Source organism: Gobius niger (genome assembly GCF_951799975.1).
Source record: "Gobius niger genome assembly, chromosome: 8".
NCBI classification, from domain to species: Eukaryota; Metazoa; Chordata; class Actinopteri; order Gobiiformes; family Gobiidae; genus Gobius; species Gobius niger.
In genome coordinates, this window is record NC_136859.1 from 8,302,995 (window position 1) to 8,327,221 (window position 24,227).

General features: G+C 41.5%; 1 protein-coding gene and 1 long non-coding RNA gene across 7 annotated transcripts in view; both read right to left on the reverse strand.

Annotated features, from left to right (window-relative positions):
* grik2 (glutamate receptor, ionotropic, kainate 2) overlaps positions 1-24,227 on the reverse strand; it is a 410,021-nt gene that overhangs the window by 168,491 nt on the left and 217,303 nt on the right. The gene's annotated exons all lie outside the window — the stretch shown is intronic.
* LOC306966595 lies at positions 10,532-11,242 on the reverse strand. Its single transcript, XR_013793121.1, has 3 exons — positions 11,147-11,242; positions 10,908-10,970; positions 10,532-10,709 (listed from the first exon to the last, which is right to left on the reverse strand). It is a non-coding gene; the product is annotated as an uncharacterized lncRNA (long non-coding RNA).

Consider the following 24,227-nt stretch of genomic DNA (forward strand, 5'->3'; position numbering starts at 1 on the left):
TTAGTCACAAGTCTCTCTTTCTCACGGGATGTTGGGTTTCATCTGGGGAATAATCTACATAGTTTTTCGAGACCAAACACAGATTGGTGCCATAGGCTACATTTTCACCAGGGTCACTTTGGGACTTTAGGAGTGAGGAAAGGAAGCCACTCTGATTTTTTTAACTGTTACTCAGCACCGGCCATTTTTGTTGTTGCTGCATTTCCTCTAAAAAAAAACTAAAATCATATAAGAGCAACACTACAATGCAATATTATCGCTTACTTTCCGTTGTCTTTGTGGCGATGGCTTGACTGTAAGGAATGGCAAAGGACCGAAGCCAATCAATATCTTTACAGAGCGGTTTGTCAGATATGTTACATGTTTCTTTAAAAGGAGAAATCAAAGCCAGTTTCAGCACAAGTCAGACCTGCAGTTTGACCATGAACACAAGATGTCTATCTTTAAGTGCTGTGCTGGTAGTTGCTGTTTTTCTCGCAGCTGTGAAATTGCTTAAATAACGTCAAAATAAATGTGGCAAAGTAAAAGTCTCTCTCTCTCTCTCTCTCTCTCTCCCTCCGTCTTTGTGATGGCGTGGTTAAAAGCGGCGTTTTGGCCTCGGCTCTGAGCGACTGAATAAACCAGGTTTAAATGGACATGAGTCACCGCCCGAGGCCACACAGTCGCCGTGAATGAGCGCAGCTGCAGCGAACGCAATGTGGCTTTTACTGTATATACAAATACATCAATGTCACTCAGAGGTCTGCTGCACAGGGACTTTTAACTGGAGGAGAGACCGGGCTCTGCAGCTGCTCTAACATTCATATAACGTCAACACCCTGTAGTGATGGTTTGAAGCCAGACTGCGCGACATTTCGCTCAATCAATAGAATAAAAAAAACGCCGTTCTCTCATGTAAGGCCTTCCTTCACCCCTCTCTCAAACCACCGCGGCTCAGAGTCTAACAGACACGTGTCCTTGACCATAAAAGTGCGCCTGGCCCTTAACATGCATGGAGGACTCCGGTTCCAGCTGTCACGAATCTCGTTTTAATTTCACAAGATTGAATGAATCACCCGGATGACGGAGAATTGACCCCGTCTTACACTGCCAGACCAACAAAAAGTGGCAACCTGGATTTGTTGAACTGTTTTGATCTGGAGTTGCAGCAGTTGGTCAGGTCTAGGTTCGGCAACACAATGTGCTCAACATCCTGAATGACCAAGCAGTTTCAAATCCGCCCTTAAAACCTACTTGTTTGCACGTTCCTATACAAGTTGATCTGCCTCTGCATATATCCCCTTTGCTATGATGTAAATGTTCATGTAAAGCACTTTGGGCAGGTGTGGTGGCTGTATATGTGCTAGAAATAAACTTGACCTTGACCCCAACCTTGACCTTGACCATGACCAGGTTCCTCCATGAATGGATTTCTTCTTCCCTGATGGCACTGGTATATTCCAAGATGAAAAAGCCAGGATTGATGGAGCACGAGACATTGTTTTCACACATGGTTTGGCCACCACAGAGTCCAGATCTTAACTAGCCCGGCGAGCCAGCCTGACTTCCATGTATCTGATACACAGGAAAACAGTTTGGGATCCCTCGGGTTGAATGGATCAAATCGGTCTGGACCAATCACAGCACAGGAGGCGGGAGTTAGCGACGTCACTCAAGCTGTAGTGTCTCTGGGCAAGTGTGTGTGCTCATGTTCGTGCAGTGAGTATTACAGCTCATTTAAACTTCTCTAAATAGATATTAAACATTGCAACAGACAGCAAAAAGAGTTCTGGATTAGTCCTGGTTCAGACTCAGTGGTAGTTTAGTTCTGTTTAGACCCATAGGGCAGCACGATGGTGCAGCGGTTAGCGCTTGTGCTTCACTGCGAGAATAATAATAATAATGCATTGGTTTTATACAGCGCTTTTGCTCGACACTCAAAGACGCTTTACATTGCACTATTCGTTCACTCCATACTCGGTGGTGGTAAGCTACTATTGTAGCCACAGCTGCCCTGGAGTAGACTGACAGAAGTGAGGCAACCAGTCTGCGCCATCGGCCCCTCCGACCACAACCAACCACTCACTAACTCACTACATTTGCTAGGCTTCCTGGTGTTCCCAAACGGTCTCCCATCCAAGTCTTGCCAGGCCCTTCCCTGCTTAGCTTCCAAGGTCTGACGGGATTGGGCAGAGCAAAGGCGGTATGGAGAAGGTCCAGGAATCGATTCCCACCTGGACAGGGCCTTTCTGTGTGGAGCTTGCATGTTCTCCCCATGTCTGCGTGGGTTTCCCCTACCATTAAAAACATGTAGAGGGCAGGGCAGCTGTGGCTTCAATAGTAGCTTCATCAACGAGTATGGAGTGCATGAATAATGAAGTAGCGCATTGAGAAACTTGGTAATACAGGTAAGTGTAAGCCATTACTATTATTAATTATAGTTTTGTCCTCTTGTCCATGACATTCATATTAAGAAATACAATAATGTGTTTGGCCATGTTTACATCACTATAGTCCAGCCAGCGAACCGTGAGTTCACCTTGTACTCTGATTTTTTTCCGACAAAAACAGCCAGAGCGTTTACTTGACTGGCAGGATTGTTTGTGTGCTCTGATTGGTTGCCTGGGCTTCACTCGGCGCTTGTTAGTCCCATCTCTTGATTTGAAATGTCGAGGAATTTTCTCCGAGGTGATCAATAAAGTATGAATCTTATCACCAACTTCAAATGGCAAATGAATGATTTCAAAATCAACTCTGTTTCGCACATATACTTTATTACCAATTCCGCTTTAGTCCCATCCAAGGACAGAATCGGGAAGTTTATCTTCATCAAGGCCGTTTCAATTACCTGAAAGTGCTGGACATCAGATGTGAGATGTTGAAAATAAAGCCGCTGTATCAAAAGGGGTTTATTCAGTTTTAAAAGGGATTTGATTTGTGTGAAGGGGATGCTAGCCCGCGGGCACAAGAGCACAGGCCTCGAGGCAGTCTGGGCCCTGCACTCAACCCCCCTCTTCATCTAAAACAGTTATAATTATTTATTTATGATTTATTTTTCCTTTCATCTGGGACACTGTGCCGGGCTCTGACTGGCACTCACAGCCTGATAGCTTCATCGTGTTTAGAAGATGTCAGAAGTCTTGTTTTTATTGGCAGCAGTTTAGAATTACATCCCCAATGAGCCAAGTCCTGGAGAGACGTTTGGGTTTGAAGTAAAAATGATCGCATTTAATCCAGCGAGAGACTGAAGCAGATAGGAAAATGAGTGAGTGGTGATGGATAAACTTTAGCGCTTAGACCTTGGCAGGAAGAGACGTCAGTGATGAGATGAAGGCGGTGCATCTTGCTCAATGCCAATACCCCATAGCAGGGTTGCTCACACTGTGGTGCACGTACCACTGGCGGGACTGCTTTATTTAGAGTTCATTTTAATTAAAGGTAACTTTTTATGCAGAAAACATCATTCTGAGTGTATTTGACCTTGCAGTGACCCAGTATGGGAGTGTCTCCATGGTTACATGCAAGTCCCATCCAGAAAACCCATCAGAAACCCCAAAACAATTCATCCTAGAGCCTCCAATATGCACTAACAACAACTTTTTTCCCACATAAAAAGTGACAAAACGCACTTTTAATCATTTAAGTGAGGACTTGTTCTGGTTTAGTCATGGTTTACACCCAGTTTAAACTTACTCACTCTCTTCCCGTGACTCTTTTTTCTTCTCCAGTGACCTTGGCCTTAATCGGCTCTAATCTTAGGCCAAAGCATCCTGTGTCAGAGTTCTTTCTTTGGGCCTTCCTTTAGGTCGGGGGGCCGAATCAGGCCCGCGAGATGATTTAATCCGGCCCCTGCCTGAGAATAAATTCCGGAGTGTGTAAAAAAGTCTCTAGTCCATTCCTGTGCGGAGTTATGCATTTTTTAAGAATAACCAAAATGCTCATTCCTGGCCACTAGGGGGCATTACATTTAAAAAAAAGGAAAGAGTTCCACATGTGTCCAGCAGAGGGCACTGACATAATAAGAGCTCAGGATATGAACAACACATTATATAGCTACATGGTAAATGGGCAGTCTGCTTCAAAAACAGCTTACCACCACCGAGTGTGGAGTCAATGAATAATGACTACTATGTAGTACTTTGAGGAACTTGTGACACAGGCTTGTAAAGTGCAATACAAGTGTAAGCTGTTGTTAATAATGAAGCTCCAGTCAAGTTTGGACTTTGACCAAATCACAGCTTATTATTATTCATTTATTGGAAACATTTTCTCTATTAGCCCGCGACCCAAAATGAGTTTGACAGCCCTGCTTTAGGTCTTTTGTGTGGGTGTGTCCAACTCCGGGATGTATTCTGTTTTCCTAACATGTCCCCAATGTCCGTCTTTCTTTCTTCTTCTTTCTTTCTTCTTAAAGTTTAGCCCAATTAAGGTATAGTATGGACCCTCTTCTGTCCTGTTTTTGTTGTTGATCTAGGCCTGGCAGTACTTGTTTTCAAAAGTTCAAGAACCATTGGCCTGGAGCAGAGGAACGTTTTACCCGGGAGCCAAATCCAGCCCTTCATCATAGAACCTCTGGCCCTCAAGATGATGTTGATGAATATCATTACACAAATCATAGATCAAATGCCTTCTAAAAAATACTGTGAATTCCTTTAAAATGTCTTAACAGAACAAGTACAACACTTTACTTCGACCTACAATTGGAGAGTCCGGCCCTCGGTCTTAATGATCGTCTCTCCACCAAGCAAACTATACCCCTGCCCTCGAGTATCTGGCATTAAAATTACCTTGTATCGTATTAACTGAAGGTTACCAAAGAAATGAATAAAATACTACCTTGTCTCTCCTTTAGCTGTGTCCACAAACCAAACCAAACAAACTCACTATCTTGTGTTTTACATCCCCATTACTTAATTATCATGCAATGCACCAGAGATTTTCACGACATAATCCCAAACCTATTGTAAAACTACTCCATTAATTTTACAATCTGGAGTAGTTCTTGTAAAACTCCAGCTTTACAATATTTGCACAAGACGACAAATTGCCCAGTAAAGACTACGGTCCAGGGCTTCATCTTGCCGGCCTATAAGATCAGATCAACCGGAATTAGAGAATCAGGCAAAAAAAAAGAACCAATAACAATCACAAAGAGAGGTGAGAAACAGCGCCATCTACTGCCAAATCCACAATGTGAGGCACAGCTACCATTTCTAAAAATATATTCTAGAATTCGACTAGTTTTACATAAAGTTATATAAAAGCTGCCCAAGTAAAATAAAGCAACCATTAAGTCAAAGCATCTCACGTTATTGAATTTATTGATGAGCTCCATGTTTTTGCTCAGAGGCACAATAACAGCCTTTCCTCTCCCCTGTGTTGTGATGGCGTGATCCCGCAGTCATCTCCAGGAGTCATTTCGGCGTGCCGTTTTAGCGCGCCGTTGGCTGATGGGATGTGGAGAGACACATATTGTCATTACAAAGGAAAGCCAGCCATAGTAATGATTGGCTTTTACACAGTCAATTTGCTCTCCCATTGAGGCCCATTACTGCTGCACTATTCTGCCGCGCGGAATAGCACCAGCTCTGTCACTCTCTCAAACACTTTTTTTTTTCTTCTTCTTCACACGGTGAGCACCTGCCTTTTCCTACGCTTACTTTAAAGGGGACAAATCATGCATTATTGTGGCTTATAAATCTCGTTTTTGGGAACATGAGCACTGATATTTTTCATTGTATAACTGTTTTGTGTTGGTATGAGTCTCAAATCTTGGTTGGAGCGCCCTCCTCTGGCAGCTGAGGGAATTATATATGACATATAAAACAATATGACCCCCCCATCACCTGCAAATTAACTGCATGGATGACGCAAAGTTACCTCAGAACACACACTTCGACCAAAATGGTGAGGAAAGCATCAAAGCATCTTCACTTCCTGATTGTCTGGGCAAAACAGGGCTACCACAGCAGGTTCTATTGACCGTCGATGTAAAACACACTAGTGAGACAATGCTTGGAGTATGTGTCATCTTAGTGGGGTGCAACCATGGTCAGACTGCACAGCTGGAGAGGGGGCAAAAGAGAGCTTTGAAGATCATCTCTGGAGGAGCTACAGCTGAGTTACCCTGAGTTCAGATCTCTCAAAGACGCAATGGACAATCAGTGATGCCAACAGTGGTCAGGCTGCACAATCAGGACCTCAAAGGGTGATCTTTATGAATGATGTTTTAAGTAACTCATGCCCCTACAGGCCATAAGCGCCACTGCAGGTGTTGTAGCATCTTGCGATTTTTTACTCATTAATTGTTCGTGAGAGTAAATACTACGCTGACAGAAAAGACAGAGGGAGAGAGGGATATTGTACATCCAACTCCACAATGGAGATATTTTTTTCACTCAAACTTGACTGTAATTACTGTTTAAGTGGCGTTAGCCCACAGTTAGCTTTGCCCGTTAGCCTGCTAGCGTCTTCTTCGTGACTCCATTAGAGTGTATTGGTGACTCCTACCCGATGGCAGCGAAGTTGCAATTATGGTTTTCTGGCAACACTAGGGGAAGATGAAAGACCCCCCAATCAACCTATCAACACTTGTATTACCCCCAGAGGGACTACGGAAAGGATTTATTAAGGTAAACAAGTTACTTAGTTCTGCTTTAAATAAACTTGAACATTTAGGCATGTTTTTGAAAAGGAAAACACACCTTTAGCCTACTGTATGTGTTTGTGTTGATGGGCGAGGCAGACACAGGGAGAAAGTTAAACTTCAGACAAAGGGCTAGAGTCTAGGCTGGTCAGGATTGTAGAGGTGGCCTGTAGCACATTCTGAAGGTCGCGGTGGGAGGAGTGAAAAACGATTAGGATTGTTTTTGGTGCTCCTTTTCCATCTCTATTATAAATGACCCCTCCCACCTCTCTCAAGGCCTGTTCTCACTTCTGCCACTTCTCATTGGTTAGACTCTTGGGGCTTTGATAAACTGGCTCTTGTTAATGTGTGAGGTATTTAAGCTATCTATCTTAGTCGATATCACTGTCACAATGACCAATTCTTTCCCATATTCTCCATAAACTAAGATACTTCTTGTAGCTTGAAGCAAACTGTCGTTCCGAACGTTCAACCTGTCAGACCTTTACAAAACATAATTATACTCACACATTTTCTTAACCTTTGGAGAAGGGTATCTTGTCCAAGGGCAGATACTGATCCGTCGAGCTTCTACAATCCGAGCTCCTATAACTCTGCCCGGCTTTGCGCTCAAAACATCAGATGCATTTATTCAGATGCTCAGATGCATTTCAAAGCTATTTCTCCGCCTCGCCATTTCAAGAGTTCCAGTGTGCGCCTCATCCCCCAGGAAGCAGAAAATTGCGGGAGGAGATAGGATTTTTGCCGATAGCCCATTGTAGGGAGACACAAAGGCACAAAGGCAGAGGAGGGACCGAAGCAGGCAGCGCGAGGAGACGGCAGATCGTATCAGCGGCTTGTCCAAACAGATTAGCGATAAACAACATGGCGGCGGACGGTTGTGGGCACGGACGGGCCTCTCCGCTGCTCTGTCACAGCCCTTCTGCATCAACACACGTCAACGCGGCAACGAGATGTAATTACTAACCGGCAGAGAGGAGCGCAGCTGGAAAGATGCCTCAACGCCAGCGAGAGATAGGCGCGGCTCAAATGTACAATTAAAGGGAATAAACGGACGAGGAACTGCTGTGGAATACAAGACATTACCAGTGACGCAAGCGGGTATAAGAAAGCTAGCGCAAACTGAGATCTGTGGACCAAAGCTCTAACCATTAAATTGCTGATGAACGGAAACGTGACCATTCTGAGCCGACAGGACTGTTCATACATCAGCAGGCTATAACGCGTCAATAGTGTGTAGTGCTGCGCCATTACTCGCAATATAGAAACACAATGCTAAATCTGGCTAACTTATGTGTTTGCGATCGTATCCGGTCCTTGTTTTACTCCTTTTGGGGAGCTAGTTTAACAGGCTGGCAGAAAATCACCTACATCAGGGTTAGGCAAGGTTCAGGGGCCAAATCCGGCCATCAAACACAGAACCTCTGGCCCCCAAGAGGTTTTAAAGAAATATTATCATGCAAATAAGAGATCAAATGCCTCTTAAAGACCTCTAAAAATGCAGGAAACACTGTCGGTATTCTTTTGTTTTGTTTTGTTTGTTTTTTCCTGGCAGAACATCCCACATGGTCATATATAATGTAAAATACTGGCATTTGCAGAAAACGGTTCTTTACTTTCGGGTACAATGGTGAGGTTGGGCCTTTCGTGTTTTAGTAACGATGAAATTCGGCCCTCCACCTGCCTATACCTCTGACCTACATGTTACATTGTCAGTAATTCAGTGAACGAGACGTTTGTTTTTGTTTAGGTGTTTTAGTCTTGAAGCTAAAGGCTAACATCAAATTGATAAATGATAAATGTTACAGTAGCACCACAGTCAGACTAAAAACAATGAGTCAAGTATGAAAAATGATTCATTATGAGTTAGGAGTTAGGCATTAAATGTAAATGTAGTTAAGTTAGGGCTGTGCAATTAATCAAAATTCGATTACGATTTCGATTACAATAGTAAACGATAACAAAATTAGCATAATCGCAAAAAATCGATTATAATTTTTATTTTTTTATTTTTTGCAAAGCAGACTTGCATTATTTCAGGCCGCTGGGATAATTTCCCCTGCGCTTTTCACGTGCCATGGCTCATGCTTTTGTCTTTCTGCACTGCTTAGTTTACTTGCGCAGGTGTGAGGGCTGGCCAGCAGGGGGCAGGTGTGAAACAGGGACCTCTCTTTAATCAAGGCGTACTTGAAATCATTTGTACTTTTATGACTGTCCAGAAAACAAAGTGTAGTGTAGTGTTTTGATTAATAAATAAATAAAATAAAGATAGATTTTTTTTTAAAGGCAACAAACAATCGTTTGAATAATCGTGATTTCAATTATGACAAAAATAATCGTGATTATTATTTTTTCAATAATCGAGCAGCCCTAAGTTAAGTAGTTATTAAGTGTTGAAGTAGTAGTAGTAGTGTTAACTAATGAATTGTTCATGATGAATTAAGTGTTAACTCATCATTTATTAAGGCTAAATAAGGTGCAGTTATTATAAAGTGTTACCCAAGAAGTGTTTTGAAACATACGGTAAATGGTAAATGAACTAAACTTATATAGCGCTTTTCTACCTTTATCAGGCCCAAAGGGTCAGGGTCAGGCTTTACAGTAAGGAACCAGTCACCAATTCACCCTCTCATTCAGACACTGGAGGCAAGTAAGGTAAAGTGTCTTGCCCAAGGACACAATGGCAGTGTGCATTTGCTGGAACTGAGATTCAAACCCACGACCTTCCGATCACGAGACGATCCGCTCTACCAACTGCGCCACCGTCACCCGGCACGGTATATATTCGATATCTTATTCTATTATTCTTGATATAAAAAGGGGGCGGGAAACAGTTGGGAGCACATAGAAAGTTCTCATGGGATCTTTTTATTTGTAAATCCTGCTAACCCTAAACAAACATTTTTATTAAGTGGTTCATATTTCCGTTTTCTCTCAAATCGTAGTCGAAATTTGCAGATATCATCAACTATTAGAGATGTTTTGTGTTTATCTTTAGAAGCTCTTGCTCTTGTCTGGTGTAAGACTGCTATCAGTCTTTTGGATTTGCTTCTGAAGGTAAAAGTGAAACGTTGTCTACTGAAACAACCCAGTCTAGTCGATGATATTTGAAAACCTCTATACGATTCCACGAGCCTATACAAACTCATCTCTAAAACGTTCTGTACATGTTCAAATTTTCAAAGGGAAGTCTCAAACACATATCACACATATATTTGCAATACACTGTGCAGCCCTTATACTGTTATAATGTGCAAATAAAAAGTGAAAATATTTGTGGAAATGATCAGAAATACTCCTTATATTAAGCACCTTGGCAGAGGGTAGAGCTTTTCTGCATGCGAGGAGACTGGCTCACTTTGCAGTCGTGAATCTTTGAGCCCAGAGGAAATCTCAAACCCAGGATTAACTTTTCCAATTTGTGCTTTGAAACTCGCTCCATTGTCTCCATTTAATCAGCTCCTTCTCCCACACGGACGGGGAAAAAAAACAAAATACATTCTCACAGCCACAGACAAACTGATTCAACAAAAGACGTGGTAATAATCTGTCACATGGGGCGAGAAGATAGATTTGGAAACAAGAATAATTATGCAGTGAAATCTATTAGAGGTTTTTAATAAAGGGCTCAGATCCTCCTTGACTTTTTTCAGCTTTTAGCCACATTTCAATGTCTGTGTCATCTGTATTGTGTAGTTTTTTAATTGAAGATGTTTCGCTTCCCACCTCAAGAGGCTTCAGCTACTTACAAATCTAGCAGACAGGGGTTTACCTTGTGTTTGTTTCAACCAAGCTTTCTTATATCTTGTTCAATAGTCTGTTTTACTTTTCTTCACAATATTGATGTTATCCATCTAGATAACTCATATTTTAAAAGCATTCAAACCTGTCATATGCACTTTAACCCTTTATTAGTTTGCTCAACCATTTGGTAGAGCACGTTTTATTGAATCAAATGTTGTTCTTAATCTGCCTATCTCTACCATTCGGTTCAAGTGTGTATTACTCCAAATATCCAGTTTGGGGTTGGACCAGTTTAGACCAAGTTTGGACTGGTTTAGAGCAGGTTTGAACTGGTTTAGACCTGTTATGGACCGGTTTGGACCAGTTTAGACCTGGTTTGGACCAGTTAAGACCTGGTTTGGACCCGTTTAGACCTGGTTTGGACCAGTTTAGACCTGGTTTGGACCAGATTAGACCGGATTTGGACCCGTTTAGACCTGTTTTGGACCGGTTTAGACCTGTTATTGACCAGTTTAGACCTGTTTAGACCGGTTAAGACCTGGTGTGGACCGGTTTAGACCTGGTTTGGACTGGTTTAGACATGTTATGGCCCACTTTAGACCTGTTTTGGACCGGTTTAGACCTGTTTGGACCGGTTTGGATCTGGTTTGGACCGGTTTAGACCTGGTTTGGACAAGTTTAGACCCGTTTTGGACCAGTTTTGACGTATATAGACATGGTTTGGACCAGATTAGACCTGTTATGGACAGGTTTAGACCTGTTTAGACCGGTTTAGACCTGGTTTGGACTGGTTTAGACCTGGTATGGACAGGTTTAGACCTGGTGTGGACTGGTTTAGACATGTTATGGACCGCGTTAGACCTGTTTTGGACCAGTTTAGACCTGTTTGGACTGGTTTTGATCTGGTTTGGACCAGTTTAGACCTGGTTTGGACCGGAGTAGTCCTGTTTTGGACCGGTTTTGACTTATGTAGACCTGTTTTTTACAGGTTTGACTGGTTTAGAGCAGATAACTCACCCAGTGATCTATCAAAAATTTGGATAAATATAAACAATGTTTGTCCTCATATAGTATTTATCGTGACAGCCCTATAGCCATAACCGCATGTTAACTCATTAGCTTTAAGTGCCCTTGATATTGTGGGAGCAGAGACGACTAATCTATCTACAGAATAAGTTGTACATAAGCCCCCCTGCCTATTGAATGAATGGTTTTCTCTCTTCACAAAATGGGATTTAAAAAAAAATAATAAAAAAAATGTATGTGATGGGCACATATTCAATGAGCAGAAGAAGTCTATTTGGATTAGCACGTCTTCAACTCGGAACAGTCCAGACGACAAATCTTTGAGGATATTTGCTTCTGGCTGATTAAGAGCCTACATAAACTGGTCTCATCTACAAATCATATCTTGGTTATAGTTGGCTATTGTTGTTAGCCATAGTTAAACTGCCAGACTGCCAATAAGTGCCAGCCGAAATTGTTTTAAATACTCTGGACTTTTAATAAGTGTACACTGTTATGGAGATCCCTATTAGAGGAGGTGATGGCAGCACAGATGCATCATGGGACATTTGGGGCTCTGGTCGAACACAGAGGCAGACGCTTATGTCTTATTGGGCCTCAGAGACGCATTCCAGCTCACACTCTTGTTTATGGGTCTCTGGATTGTAGCCTATAACTGTCTGAAAACTGGCCCAGTTCTTTCTAAAGGTATATTTAAAGTGTCCAAAAAAAGGGGGAAGCGGCGATGGTGCAGTGGATCAAACGTCCACCGGGGAACCGTAGAGTCACTACAGATCCCAGCAGAAACATGCAATTGTTGTATCTCAGAGTTTGACAATTTCACATTGCACTCCTGTCGCAGGCATGTGGCTGGTTCAGTCAGAAAAGTCGTGTAGTGTGTGTTGACCTTGGCGAGTCACTACAGCAAAGTGTGGAAATTACCCAATAAACTTTATTGTGGAGCGTAGACAATATTAGTATATACTGTATAAGTACCTACATTGTATATACAGGTGCTTGTCATATAATTAGAATATCATGAAAAAGTGCATTCACTTCTTTTAGTCAACTTAAACTGTGAAACTAATATATGATATAGACTCATTACAAACAAAGTGAGAAATGTAGCCTTTATTTGTTATCATTTTGATTATTGTGGCTCAGCTTGTAAAAACCCCAAATTGAAAATCTCATAAATTAGAATATTTAATTGATTGATTGTCAGCCATAATCATCAAAACTATAACAAACAAAGGCTTGACATAATGTAATGAGTCTATATCATATATTAGTTTCACAGTTTAAGCTGAATGACAAATAAATTTACTTTTTCATGATATTCTAACTATATGACGAGCACCTGTAAGTACTGAATTTAAGTCAAAATTTGGATAATAATTGTACTTTAATTACTTCAGTGGTACTTTCATCTAGAACTCATTACTTTTACTCAAAGACAAACATATTTTAATTTCTACTACAGTTAAAAGCATAAACAATTGCCTGCATATTTTGATCCTTAAGGGGAGACTCAGGCAAAACATTTTTTATTTTATTTTCAGGTTTTGAGCTAGATTGGTCTCAAAAAATACCTAATCTTCACAGTAACATGTATAATTATTTGACTGATTCAATATTTCTCCATAGATTTATTTGGGAAATTGTCATTTCTCAAAAATCTCAAAATGATTTTCCTCACATTGGTGCGACAACATCTCCAGTCGCACCTACAGACTTCAAACTTTCCAGTCTTAGACGTAAAGGAACAGGCCACCGTTTTTACATAGTGAGATATGTTCTTACCTGAGCTTAGACGAGTTGATGCGTACCTGTCTGGTCTTTGTGCGTGCGCTCAGCAAAACGACAAGATGCAAGATGTTGCATCTACCAATTGCATTTAGCCTCTACCAATGTGTTCCTATAGCTCCAAACGGGGGTGAAGTTAGAAGCTACCACGCTCTTCCACGGGCACAAAGACCATAAGAACATATCACAGTATGGAAAAACTGTGGCCTGTTGCTTTATTTTGAAGGTTTTTCCAGAAGGATTGTTTCTTATGTCTAATAAAAACAGCTTATTTTAAAACTAAACAGGGTATCCAAAATCCCCTCTGAAAAAGTCTTTGTCACTAACATGTCAACGAAATAAAACCATGAATTTAAACCATAGGTATAAAAAGCCTTATTTTTACATGAAAACCTTTTCTTCCTCATTTATGCCAGTAATCTAAGTTTCCCCATTCACCTGTAGTGTCTCGCCTGAAGCTGCACACAGAACAGATGGACTGTAACGCTATAAACTCACAACAATAAAGAGCGTTTGTTTCTGTCGTGTTGCCATGCAGATGGTAAATTTAAACTTTTACTTGTCTTGTACTAATATTTGATCCGTCCTATATCTACTTTTACTCAAGTAACGACACCTCCTCTCTGGTGATTCGGCCCCCACTAGAATCTAAGTAAAGAACATAGTAGTAAAGGCCAACAACAACAAAGACACATGAAGTTGTTTCCATAGTTTCCACAAAAGGCCTGGCTCCACGTACTGCACAGCCATTTGCTTTGTTGCAGTCAATGCCAAACCTCTTCTCCTGCCTCGATGTCACAAAGACACATTCACCGCGGCGGCTGCAGTAAACAGGCGGTTTACAGACGGTATTAAATATTCAAACCGAGCTGCACCTCTATTCAGACTCCTACTCAACAGTGCAAGCAAATCGACTGCAACCTTGGTAAACACACAATGATGGCTCCATATAGAGATGTGTTTATTGTGTTGGAGTTGCCTCGACTTTTATGACCTTTGTGAACAAGTTGTTAAGGTTGTACAGGAGTGTTATCATGGCCATATCCTCGAATTGTTTCACTGAACAATATCCGCCAACTTGCTTGGGGTGAAAAGTAAAAGACAATGGATTTCTAACCACCGACTTAACTACACTGAAAAATCCAACTGTATCTAATACTTAACAATAACAAGTGATCGCCACACAGTTACACCAAGTCTTTGACTCATTTACTAGGATTTGTGAGTATGAAGGCTAAAAAGAAGTGCTTGATTTGTTTAGTTTTTCTATTCAGTACATGCTTTTAGTTTACTCTAGGTTTCCGCAGTATTCTGTAAATCTGAGGTATCACTTTATTTGACAGTACCTTGATGCATTGTACCACACTAAATTTAGTACAATGTAATGAGCTCTGTAACAATCTGTAATAACTTTTACCTGTATGGGTTAGATACACAATGGAATAACTTGTATTAGTACTTTGTAGGTACATAATGTAATAGGACACGGGACCCTTAGGGTTAGGGCTTAAGGTTAGGGTCATGTCTTATAGCTAACAACATTTCACTTTATCTTATGTTGCCTGGCAAGTAAGTGACCTATTGTTGTATGAACAATAATATTCAAGTAACCTATATAAAAATAGTGCAGGTAAATCTGGACCCCCCTCGCAAACGAGATGGCACATCTCAAGGGGCATTCCATCAATAAACTTATAAACTTAAATCTGAGGTATCACGTTATTTTACACTACCTTGATGCATTGTACCTCATTAAATTTAGTACAATGTAATGTGCTCTGTAACAAAGAGTAATAACTCTTACCTATGGGTGAGATACACAATGCAAAGGTTAGGTAGACACGCACATCGCAAAAAAATGAAAAGCGTGCAGGATCCAAAGAACTCTAAGTTGTGAAAGCAAAAAGATCCGCACAGCTTGAACGCTCCCAATTAATTTTTTTTTCCGCGCACCACGAAAGTGAAGTTTCGGGCCACAAATCAGCCCTTTATCAGACATAAAGCAGGAGGAGAAAACATCTTTATTTGTAGTGCCCCTAATGAGGTCAAAAAATACATTTACAAAATATTTTTTTCTCAAAACAAACGGTACCTTTGTGCAGTTCAAGTGAGATACACAATGGAATAACTTGTATTAGTACTTTGTCGGTGCATAATGTAATAGGACAACCCTTAAGGTTAAGGTTAGAGTTTGGTCGTATTACATTATGTACCTACAAACTACAAATACACATTATTCCATTGTGTATCTAAGGTACAAGTTATTACACATTGTTACAGAGCACATTACACTGTACTAAATTTAGTGAGGTACAATGTGTCGAGGGTACTGTAAAATAAAGTGTTACCAAAGTGGATATTATCACTATATATTGGAAAGTAATCCGAACAAGTAATTATGTTCCAAGTCTAAGTTATGTTTAGTATTCAGAGCCTTCTTAAAGCTGGGGTACCTGATTTTTCCTGTTCAGACTGTGACATTTTTTGTTGTGGCCCAAACTCGTTTCGAGCTCTCACAATCCCTCCTGCACATCCGAGTTGTTCGAGCAAATTGATTATATGCGCGTTTCATGCCCTCGTACAGCTCAGACCGATGGCAAAGAGAAGCAGGTGGGACAACCCCCAAAATAAAACGCACACATTTCCAAGTTTAACACAGTAACATTGTGCTAGTTAGCATTACTTGTAATAATAAGCACATCGTATTAACAAACCATGTAAATAGAGCGGAATGTTTTTTACAGTGTGCCTGCCTACTTCTGTGCCTTGCCCTGCGACACAACCCCAAACAGGAAGAACTGGCAACTCCAGACACTGATCTGAATATATATATCGGTTTGGTTTCTATATTGGTTTCGCATGTGATGAGTGGGAGGGCAGTCACATACTAAGGTAGACTTATGCGGCGCGAGTCCTTGAAGCTGTGATTTACGGAGAGAGGCGTGTGTCAGTGAAGGGGCCGTACAGGAAGCTCTTTTCTCTCAATGTCACGGCAGCGCTCCATCACTTCTCCTCTCACAGTCAGAGCATATCCTGAGCTGGTAATTACACTGGCTTTAATTAGAGCCGGCTGAGTGATGGCCTTCTGTCCGTCAGGAAGCAGGGACAAAATGGTGGATGTATATGTATGCGGTGGAAACTTAAGGTGCGTAGTGTGTAGATGGGAAGGCTGTCTCAAAGTGGGCATGTCGTGCATAATTGTGGCGGATCAACCTGCATTTTGGGCACCTAAGCGTTGCTGTTTCACAATTTATACTGTGTGTATGTAAAAGATTCATAAAGACAGCCCTTGTGTTTCTTGGTGCACGCTCATTTGGCAGCAGGCGAAATGAATCTTGGCACAAACAGGATACAAACCACCAACGACCCAATGGCAAATTCATGGCATCGTGAAAAACACAGAACAGCTCAGCATGGGTCCAGAGGTGGCTTTTGGGCTTCCAGGTTCTATCTGAAAGAAAGTATCATGGAGAGAGCTGGAATCTATGAACCCATCTGTATTCCGCACAGCCCTCGCAGAATATTTTTCATCTAATTGACAAAAAAAGCTCTTGTGTCTTGTCAACCACAAACTTGATAAAGAGGTTTGAGCGATCGCTGCTGTTTACCTCCGCAATTTTCGCAGGTTATTCTGGTTAATGGTAGGAAACAGCTGATGCATCCATGGCTCTATCGCTGTTTTATAAAATTACTGATCTGTTACAGCACAAGGGAAGCAATGCCCTGTTTGAGAACTGTGACAAAGTGGGTTTGTCCCATTATTTATTGTGGACACTGTTTCATTTGCAATATCCATCAGCTAACAATGACAGATCGGATTCATTCATTTGTTTAAGTTAATTATTACGCTTCACATTGTCCGTCTAATTGTCAGTATACAAACCTGTACCACATGATGGGAAAAAAGGGAAGGCGTGGTCTTTGTCGGCCATTTTAAAATCTCAAGCTGAACCATGTCGCTGGGCACATGTGGTATGTTACCTGAGTTCAGTTAAGCTCCATTTGTTGATTCTGTTAAGCATTTTGACAGTATCTTTAATGGCACATTTGTCTTGCTTTTTTCCTTTTAACCCACTCCCCCAGTAAAGCACAGGGGGAGTGGGTATGGCTTACCTAAATAAGATGTAAATGAGCCTTATTGTCACTCGAGCAGCAGAGAGAGGTGAGAACAAATCTTTCCTTGGGTTTTTCTGCTCTTTGGACTTTTAAGAGTTGTTAAATTCAAATCACCGCTACGTGTCCAAATATTATCTGATTTCAGATATCAGATAATGTGTTACACATTGTTGGAAAGCTTGGAGACCACACTTTAACAATCTGTGAAAAGCTCAAAATGCCCCAGGAACCGACTTGTGTCCCTGATTCCTGTGACTGGGCACATATGTCCATTTTTTGATTTAGCCACATTTCCTACGGTGAAAGAAATTTTGGGTACTGTGGGAATTTTTGAGTCTGCCTCCTGCTTGACCATATTGGCCAGCTTCCCCACAAGAACATTGTTTTTGCATATAACTACTAGTATTTGTTTAAAACATGACATTGCTGCTTCCGAATCTGACAACATTGTGATCACTCGTTTATTTCTCAAGCACTTTACAACTACACAGTAACACAAAACAGAAAAACCTAAGCGCGAGTCATGGGGCAGCAGAGTGAACAGCAGGGGACTAAGCACACAACCTTGGGGGGAGGGCCTTATTTTGTGTGATGGTTCTGGAGAAGCTGCTGCCAACACACACTGCTTGTGCTCTCCTAGTAGAAAATCCAGCAATCAGTTACACAATGATGTATTTAGCCCCGAAGGGACAAGCATTCCAACCACTAGCTCATAAATTGGGAAAAACTAGGATTAACCGAGGACAGAACCAGGTTTAACCAAGTCTAACTCAGTCCTAGCCAAAGGCAGATTAGCTGTAGATGTGCCGGCATCCATTTCGCAAAAGACCTCTAACCTATTTGGACGCGTCAACAGGCATAATGCCACTTAACCCAGTAACTTCTGCGATTATCTATCTGCATCATGCTTAAGAGCTGAAATGGCTCCGTGCTTTTGACAAACAATAATAAATCTAAACATACAGACTGATCTCCCACTCTATAAACTAACGCTGCCGTGTAGGCGGAGGTGTAGCGAGAAGCATATGCCTGTAGTAACCCCAGACACAATCATCCTCTGCAGTTTGTATAATCCGCAATGTTTATTTTCATAGCTATTCCCCAAGGCACGGCACTGTTTATGGATACAGCGTCGACTCCTGATTGCCACTTCCTTTTAAATGTTTCACTCAATTTGATCAAATATCCGGCCCTAATTTAAACTCCCAAAGAAGTCTGGTATACAGTGCTATAACAATGAGTAGAAAATGGGAATGGGATTTTTGTAAGACGCAAAGTCAAGCAATTTAGAAAAAGAATCTCAATCTTTTAAGACTATTAAATGTATAATCTTTCAACTCTGTGAAGCCTAGACCCCGACCATTTGCATTTCTCCACTGTTCCTAATGAGAGGCTTAGTTTCTTTTCAGAAGTATCTCTATCTGTTATCACTATTGAAAGTCCAGGCATGAATAAATTATGCTAAAATGCGCAGAATATACAATGTTAAACTTATAAAGAATTTCTGGCATTAACATAAGAAGCAGCGGAGACAGAAGGCTCTTTCAGGCACAACATCTGCAGTGGGCACAATGCTAACGTACACCTCCGTTCCCTGATGCAACCGAGAAAATAAAGTTTAATCTAACGAGCTCAAACTTTAGCGGACAAATGTGCAAAAAGTCTAACACAGCAGAAAAGGGAATAAGGACTTAAGTGCTCACGTTTTAGCATATTTGTTTCTTGCGGTATAATTTAAAATAATTTAAAACCCATCTGGGCGGTGTGAAGTTTACCAGTGTCAGTAGAGGGTGAAAGGCTGGCACTGGTGAAGGAAACAAACTGAGAACAAGCTGTCGAGTAAGTCAAGAAGAAGAATTGTCAAGATTAGGCAAAATCAACTTTTTTAAGATTCTTACCAAATTACAATGTTTTTCCGTTATGAACAAACTTATCTGGACTTTGGATGGAAAGCGAGGGGAAGAGGGTCTACACCTTATTTAGCCTCAATAAATGATGAATTAAAGCAGCACGAAGTAACTCATGCCCCTCGAGGCCATAAGCGCAACTGCAGGTGTCGTAGCATGTTGTGTTTATTACTCATTCGCTGTCCGTTAGAGTAAATACTACGCTGACAGAAAAGACAAAGGGAGAGAGGGATATTGTACATCCAATTACACAATGGAGATCATTTTTTTCACTCAAACTTGGCTGTAAATACTGTTTAAAGTGGCGCTAGCCCGCAGTTAGCTTTGCCTGTAAGCATATTATCTTCTTCTTCGTGATTCCATAGGTGTGTATTGGTGAGCGGAAAGGATTTATTAAGGTAAATAAGTTACTTAGCACTGCTTTAACACTTGATTCATCATGAACAATTGATTAGTTAAATGTGACTAGCACTTAATAACTACTTAACTACTACAGTTAATGCCTAACTCATACTTCCCTTGTTCATTGTTAAGTAGTGACAAACTAATGAATTGTTCATGATGAATTAAGTGTTAACTCATCATCTGTTTCGTCTAAATAAGGTGTAGTTATTATAAAGTGCCTTTTTTAGATCAACAAAGAACTTTATAACCAACAAAATGCAACAACATCAGTATGTGAAGATTTGGTCTTCAAGGCCTTTTCTCGGCCCAATCCCGTCAGATGCTAAGCAGGAAGGGCCTGGTCGGTACTTGGATGGGAGACTGTTTGGGAACGCGTTGAATGTAGTGAGTGGTGGTCAGAGGAGCCGATGGCACAGACTGGGAGCCTCGCTTCCATGAGTCTACCCCAGGGCAGCTGTGGCTACAATAGTAGCTTACCACCACAGAGTATGGTGTGAATGAATAATGCACAAAATTGTAAAGCAACTTTGAGTGCCTGGAAAAAGTGCTATATAAAACTAATGCCTTATTATATGTTGGAAATAGGAAATGGAAGTATAGTAAAAACACCTGTGAAATTGTTATACCTCCAATTTGAATACATGAGCCATTTAATGCCAACCTTGAATGATTAAGTGCCCCCAAATGGATCACTCCAGTGAAAAAAGCCAAATGAGGCATATAATATTGAAAAAAGCAAGCCATGAATGTACAAGTCAAATAATAAACTACTAAGTACTCAATAAATCTAGTCCAAACGCAAATAAGGATAAACAATTGGAGTACTTTTAAACCATCCGTCTAATATATTTTGTCCTTGCACATGGGCTCCAACTTTATGTTCATATATGTACCGTTTTTCATTTGGTTTGGACAGAATGTCCTCATAGAAGCAGGATATGTACTGTATTTGCGCTCAGTTGTGATGCTTTCGGAGGCGCATGCAGAGGTCAGACGGTCCGAGCCCAGAGGAAGAGATATGGGCCTATAAATAGAGCAAAAGGAAATGCTGAGACATGCCTGCCCGGAGAGGAGGAGGAACAGGGTGAAAATGGAAAAAGAAATGCTATTTATTTTTGGTGAGATTTGGTGTTTGAGGTGTTTTGATAACCGCCTTCTATCTAGCAAATATAACACATCTAAATAAGGATCCTTATCTAAAGAATAAGCCATGTACTTACAGTGCATTACGCCAAGTTTCAAATATCTTGCAACAATCCAGCTGGCATCAGTGTTAAAATTGCACCTACATTAAAACTCAAGTATTGATTTGTTTTTCTTTCTTCTTCCCCAAATAGAATTCATGCAGCCCAAAACCAGAAGTACTAGAGAGTAAAACTTTCGAAGAAACACATTTGCCTCAACCTCCGCGAGAGAAAACAGGTCAAGGTTTGCCTATATGCCAAAAACAAGAACAGACATAGAAGCGATCAATAAAGAGACCAGAAGTAAAGTCGAAGAAGTTTTTCCCATCAACCACAATTGTATCTTTTTTGTTACAACTTTGGACAACTATGGAGCTAAAAAAACATACATTTTTCCCATAAATTAAAAATATTAAGAATTTAAAGTAAAGGGTAAATGCACTCTTAGGTAATCTGCTGTTAATCTGCCTTGCTGTAGGTCTGATGCTCTGGGAATAAGCGTTGTCTGTAATGCTTGTTCCGTGGGTATTTGCTGATGTGTGCTTGCATGCTTCTTTTTAGTCTTTTAGTGACATTTGGTGGTAAATACGTTTAGTAGATCTGAAAAAAAAATAAAAAAAACGAACACCCTGTGCAGCCCCACCCAGAGTTTACTTCACCAGCTGCCACTGCCTGTTAGGCATTACCTCAGAGCATAAAGTGCACTACAACTATAATATCTGTTATTGCATTTCATAAAATAAAATACAAACACTTGGCCACACCAGCAGTGGCTATTTTATTTAATGAGGTGACCCCTAATGGAACCGCCACCTTAACGTGGTGGAGGGGTTTGAGCACCCGCATGATCCTGGGAGCTCTGTTGTCGGGGGCTTCGTGCCCCTGGTAGGGTCTCCCATGGCAAACAGGTCCTCGGTGACAGGTCAGACAAAGAGCGGTTCAGACGCCCCTTATGAGAGACCAACAGGCCCGTTTAAGTGTGAGGTCGTCCCCCCATGGACCCACCACCTGCAGGAGGAGCCATAAGGGGCTGGTGCAATGTGATTTGGGCAACTCCAACGGCTGCCCCCACGACCCGGCAACGGAGTGGTAGAAAATGGATGGATGGATGGATGGATGGATGGATGGATGGATGGATGGAGGTGATCCAATCATAATTTCTGTCCCAGCCTCGATGACTTGCGGCTACTAACATTAGCATGCGGCCGCTAACATTGGCATGCTGTTGCTAGCTGCGGCATTCTGCTGTATCTCGATAACAAAATACATTTGCGGAGGCACAGCAAGCCCACAGCATATTCACTGAGATTTAGTTGATGAAAGTTGTGTTTTTAAAGCGGTAAGAGCCAAAACAGGTATTAGATCAGTATCAGATATTTGTATCTCCATTGTATTTTTTCAGGTATCAGCTCTGATATCCGATACCAGCATCAGATTCAGCATCAGGATTGGTGTTTTTTTCTTTCGCTCATGTTTCGGTATTCCCACGTTTTAGTCTGTCTCCTTCTGCCGAACTCAAATCACCTTTGCCCATTTTCCCGTGAAAGTCATATCGAGATTTTCCAAGAAGCTCCAAACACCTTCACTCAAACTTTTTTCGGGAACTATCCATGGCCAAGTTTCTTTGCTGCAACCTTCACTTTGCATTTTCTGTTCACCTTGAGCAAAACCACGTTATACAACATCATTAAACATAAGGATATTATCTAGACACATGTGTTATTTTAAGTTGTATTGGGAGAAAAATCAAAGCGAAGGGGTATATAGTAGTTGTAAAAGCCTGAATAAACACCACTGCCCTCGGTAAAGCCCTCATGTGTTGACTCTACCTCCCTCCGGTTCCACTGTGCTCCATTATCGCGCCGCGCTCTGAAAGGCGTGGGTGGTAGATGGCTGTTATTTGCACACCCACCTGCGCGCCTCCTCCGCCCCCTGCCCCGTCCGAGATTGTCCCGACTATGGTGAACATTAGGTGGGATACGAGGCAAAGCTGCGGGGGGGTGTGTGATTGCTGGAAGTGGTGGTGCCAATCCGAGACCGGTGGGGAGAACATAGAGGCCAATGGAGTGTTAAATAGGAAATTGTGTGTTTTGCAAAGGCTGATTTGAATTCGGTTGTGTTTTTTCATTCAGTGGCGCGATGGTGGCCGTCTCCTTCCTGCAGGGACGACTCGTGTTGCGATTCGGACCTAAATTTCTTCCAAACGACACAGAGGAAGTGTCACTTTAACGTCTCATCAGCTTGTAGTTCCTCATTCGCTTAGAACCAATTCGGAAAACAATGTGCAGTGTCACCTTGCAAAAAGCATGAGAGTTTTTCAAATTCAAGTTGAAAATATTTAAGTGTGTTGTGAAGTAATGGTATGCTAGAGTTTTACCAACTATCAGCATGTATTTTTCAGTTTGCTTTACTTTTTATGAAAACTTTCTCCTGTCACACGGTCCAGAAGGTCCTGGGTTCGATTCCCAGATAAAGTGGGGCCTTTCTATGTCGAGTCTGTGTTCTCTCCGTGTCTGTGTGTATGGAGACTGTTTCATTCAGGTGTTCCGGTTTCCTGTACCACCTAAAACTTGTACAATAGGGCATATAAGTACATGCATAATGTAATATACAGTAATCTGCTCCAGATCTAAACAAGTGATGGGAAGTCGATCTAGTCTAGGCTTTTTTCAGTCTGTTTTGCTTTGGCACAACATTGATCTTTGACCAGCTCTCCTCCAGGGAGAAGACTCCACTCATCTCATTACCTCTTCAGAAAGAAGTCTGTGGAGTCTCGTCCCATGCCAGGTCCAACTGAAGCTTCATCCACCCCATTGTTCAGAAGGTGAACTGTCCCCTCCCTCTACTGCCCGCTATTGTGCTTGTATATCTAATATTGCTTTATATAGTCTTGCCAAGGATTTAACACAAACATTTTCTTCACATGTGGAAGACCAGAAAAAAAGCAAACTGAGCTGAACTGTCATATGGACTTCAGACCTGTCATTTAGAAGGAACAGGCCACCGTTTTTCCATACTGACATATGTTCTTACGCACAAAGACCAGACAGGTACATCCTGTTCCTTTGAAGCAGTACTAAGTAACGTGTTTACCTTAATAAATCCTTTTCGTAGTCCCTGTGGGGGTAGCACAAGTGTTTATGGGATGATTGGAGGGTCTTTCATCTCCCCCTGGTGTCTCTGACCAGAAAACCATGTTTGCAACTTGACTGCCACCGGACCAGAGCAACCATTTACACTAATAAAATCACGAAGAAGCTAACATGCTAATAGGCAAAGCTAACTGCGGGCTAGCGTCACTTTAAACAGTATTTACAGCCAAGTTTGAGTGAAAAAAATTATTTCCATTGTATAATTGGATGTGCAATATCCCTCTCTCCCTTCGCCTTTTCTGTCTGCGTAGTATTTACTCTCCAAGACAATTAACAAGTTAAA